At 25.8% G+C, this 4689-nt stretch overlaps 1 pseudogene; it reads left to right on the top strand.

The window, feature by feature from the left end:
• Positions 1-3316: 3316 nt before the first annotated feature.
• Positions 3317-4349, top strand: LOC132925318 (uncharacterized; annotated as a pseudogene).
• Positions 4350-4689: the final 340 nt, after the last annotated feature.

Genomic DNA, 4689 nt, shown 5'->3' with positions numbered 1-4689 from the left:
TCATATTATAAATTAATACTATATAACTGGATACATATATGAAGGACAAAGGTTTACGCGTTGGTAGGTACATAATATCTACGTATTGTAGCATTATGCTCGGCATGATTTTGAAACATTTAATATGTTTAAAAATTAAAATAGTGCTGGCGGCAAAAAAATAACAGAAACTCATACTATTTACAACAGGAATGTTTGAGTTTTTAACCCCGTGGTGTATATTTTCGAGAAAAAATATTGTTATTATATTTACACTAACTTAGTTCGATATTTTGTTTATTTATATAAGGTACATAAGTTATTTTTATGGCCGCGGACCGTGGACAACAGTAGTCAATTGTATCAGGAATCTCATCAAATATTTTTTTTATTAAACGGTTATTTGTATTAAAAGTAAATAAATAGGTACTCGAAAATGACAATATGTCAACTTGAATTCAACAATAAGTATTATATAATTCTTCTTTCTGCTACAAAGCAATATTTGATTTAGTACACAATATCTTATATAACTGTCATATTTATATTTGTATTCGTATCTCTGCTTGATAATACAAATAAAATACAATTGTATTAAACGTTCCATAAAGCAAAAGATTTAAAAAAAAAATCAAACCAATAGTATATTTTTTTTCATTATTAGAAGACATATTATCATAATATCAATATCGATTGTTGATAAAGTATAAATAGTATAATATAACCTAACCCAACTTACTTAGATATACTATTATCAGGGGCGTGCCCAAGGGGGGAAGTCACGTCTGGACCCCTCCTATTGATTGACAAAATTTAATATTCTTAAGGTACAAACCACTGATTACATGTTAAAAAATTTAGAACCCCTTCCCTTGAAAAATTCCTAGATACGCCACTCATAGTATACATAGTATAAAAATCTATAGGTAAGTCCTAGTTTCAAAATGAAAAACTAAATAATATGTTAATTTAGTAAAATCATATTATAATAAAGTTACAATGAATAATATATATATATATATATCAGTTGAATTAGCTAATTACAATACTATTTAATAATTTATATACTTTATGTCTAAATGTCATATAAAAAAAGTAAATGTGATGATTCACTTTATATTTTTAGAAAATTATACAAGTTATATTAGGAGGATGAGGATGCACACATAAACATTCTCGTCTATACCTACTTTAGTTTTATTAATAGAATAATACAATGCTGAATACAAGCAAAATGTCCCTTATCACTGAACAAAACTGTAAATGAACGAGACTTACTTACTAGTTACTACATCTAAACGATATACCTATACCATCAAGCCCGTATACAGGGGGGAGTTCCTAACTTAACCGGGGGGTAGGAGTTCAAACCCTCCCAAAAATTTTTAAAGTAGAATTATTTTTTATCATTAAAATAATAAAATAATTTATTTTTAATTCATGTATTATAAATATTTTTACCCCCCTCCCGAAAATTGATCCTGAATAAGTGCTTGCCTACCATGGTGAATAGGGTTTCTTGAACGGCTTGAATTATACAAAACATTATTTTTCCGAATATTTATTAATATATATTTTCTTTAATTTTCTCAACACAGACTTAGTAGTTAGTTGTCATTAGATATTTGGTGTAATATATACACATATACACACATAGTAACGTAATATAATATATAAAGTATAATACATTCAATAAATGTATTTAAAGAAAACATAAAAATAGTATCGTATTGCATGACTTTCAAATCAAATAGTTCCATTGTTCTAATGTTATGAAAATCAATATTATTTAATTAAATTTAATAATATTGATTTTAAAAAGTCTAAAAATATCTACCATGTAGAAATAGTTCATAAAACAAAAAAAATCAACTTACTATTTTTGAAACACGCGAAATATAATTTATAAATAGATAGCTATATGAATAATAAATATTAGATTGTAGAATTTACTAGTTTATTAATTTATTATTTAAAATATGATATTTAATTTAATTTCAGATTGAGTGGGCGTTCGAGACATTCAAATTCAAAGTAGTAAGAATAGGTATTGTAAGTATATATAAGCATGCTACGTAACTACGTAAAAAACAAATTGTTCCTATCTCAATAAGTGCCTGTTCGCCAGACTTGGTAGAATATTAAAAAAAAAACTTTATATTAAAATCAACACAAGAAGAAATATGCCGTATATCGGCCAGTTCTCAGTAGGTATAAATAATGACAACGTACTTACTGTGTACAGCGCTAGTTATAAGTTCCGCGTATAATTTATAATACCATTGATGTCGTTGCCATAGATAATGAAAAGGACATAAATACATGTATTTAAGTGTGATCAAAGAGCATACTAGTTACCAAAGTGGGTAAATATAATTAAGGAGTGATATAATCGCTACTGTGATAGTGCAAATCCAATTTAGAATTCTATTACTTTCTACCAAAATCGAAAATTAGCAAAATAATACTTTTATTTGCATATAATACATTCATTCATTCATGTATATTTTTGTTTTTGTATAAAAATATTAAATAACTCAGTGTGTTTAAAATGTAAGCAGATAATTTCTAGAGTAAAAATAATACACGTTTTAAAATAATATTAAAAACAATAAATATAAACTACTAACTAGGAATAGTTAATTGTTGGTGTTAAAATAAAACTAATGTGGTGTACTTAATTATAATTTTCGATTGTTAACATATTGTGTTTAAAGTAAATATTATTATTAATATTTGATCTTAATTTTTTTTTTATATAACATGTTACACAATGCCACAATGGGACAATATTATAGACACAAAATATTATGGGTTTTTAACTAAACTTTCATCTCAAAAATTTCACATGGAGATTTCTCCTATAATATATATTATATTATCATGTTTAGTTACAAGACGATATTTGACCTATAATACCTATACGAAAATACATTTTATTACAATATAAATGTTGTTTTTTTAAGTACTAGATTTTTAGTCATTAGAAATAGGTTACCCAAATAATAACTGCAAATGCACACGGCGTTACTAATAAGTGCTTACCTATGCAGTCCAATCGTTCACCAAAAACACAAAGTGACTAAACAACAGTTAAAAAAAGAAATTGAAGCTTGTAAACTTGTAAACTTTTAATACAATAACTTTCTGCAAATAGTAGAAATTTAAAAACTCGGTGATTGCTTTTTATTAAAAAAGTAAATTAAATCAAATTACACCAATAGCATTTTTATTGGAAAAAAAAAGATTGATCATGGAGTAAAAACAATTGTGGACTCAAATTATAATAACTTGGAACGTGATATTGACGAATAATCGATCCATTTTTTTATTAACTATGGCGTCAAGTAAAAAAGGTAAAATATAAAATAAAATTATTTGTTTTTCAATATTGTATCAACAGTTGTTGTTATCTAGTGTGGAATAGCCTTGTGGTTGATGATCCATGAATATAGAATATTACCATTTCATTCAAGACTGGGAAAGACAAATCCCTGCTTAACACTTTTAGGCTTCAGTGTTGAAGGTAGTATCATTCAATTATAGCATGACTATTTATTAAGTCATGAGAAGTTCATTATTCAACAGTGCGGTATATTGCAATCTACCGGCTTATGAGAGCGTTAATATTTTGTATCGTGTCTTGTGTACTTACTTGTTTCGTTGGAATAAAATCAAAATTATTTTCTTTTGATATTAGAATTCAGCATCGTCAACATCATATTATTATTAATTATTAAATTTATAATTATAGAAGTGTTAAAAAATCATCGTCAACGTTTTGATTTACAACCGGATGAAATGATTGTTAACACATGTATATCTTTATCGATACTGATACACTTTTCGATTGTAGACTTGAGTGTAAAAGATATAACTGGGTACAACAGTTTCTCACAAATCAATTCAAAGGACATTAAAAAATTGGATTTACCGTGGTACTTATTTTATGTGATAAGCAAATATGATCCATTCAACAGAAATTTGATGAAAAACCACTGTAGACAGGGTATGTAGTAAATAAATTGTAAATCAGGTATAAACTTGCTTCTTATAAGAATTTAAAATAATTTATACAATCTCATAATGATTATTATATCAAAATATATAGACGAATGGAACCATTGGACCAATGTTACTAATATGATATGGTCTATGGGTTACGAAGCTGATATGTCTGATTTGTCGTATATTCAACAAATACCACAGGATGAACGTTATGTTTTATCTGATCCAGATTTTGGTGGACATACAAGTTATTTTGTTATAGATTTTCGGTATTTACGAACAATAAATCAAAAAATTATTTTCAAAGATTATGGTTTAAATGAAATCGTGATGAAAACTCTTCGACCTAAAATTTAATTTAGTGCATGGTGCTGATACTTACATTTAAAATATTTTCTTTGTATCAGATAAAAATATTAATATTTTGCAGGTATTATAAAGTATAATATAAAGTCAAAATACCATTTATAAGTGACGCGCCACTGTTCATAGTAGCATAGTATAAAATTATATGAAAATTTCAACAAACAGAATTTGAATGGAATAAAATTTGTATAATAACACCTAATCTAATATTTATAGAATACTATAGATAAGTTATAGTTATTAAGAATTTAAGATAATATAATAGATGCCTATTTAAAAATTTATACTAGTAAAATGATTTTATAATTGTTTTTAAAACATTATAATATAGATATC

Source organism: Rhopalosiphum padi, chromosome 3 (genome assembly GCF_020882245.1).
Source record: "Rhopalosiphum padi isolate XX-2018 chromosome 3, ASM2088224v1, whole genome shotgun sequence".
Lineage (NCBI taxonomy): Eukaryota > Metazoa > Arthropoda > Insecta > Hemiptera > Aphididae > Rhopalosiphum > Rhopalosiphum padi.
This window is presented reverse-complemented; position numbering and strand designations above follow the sequence as displayed.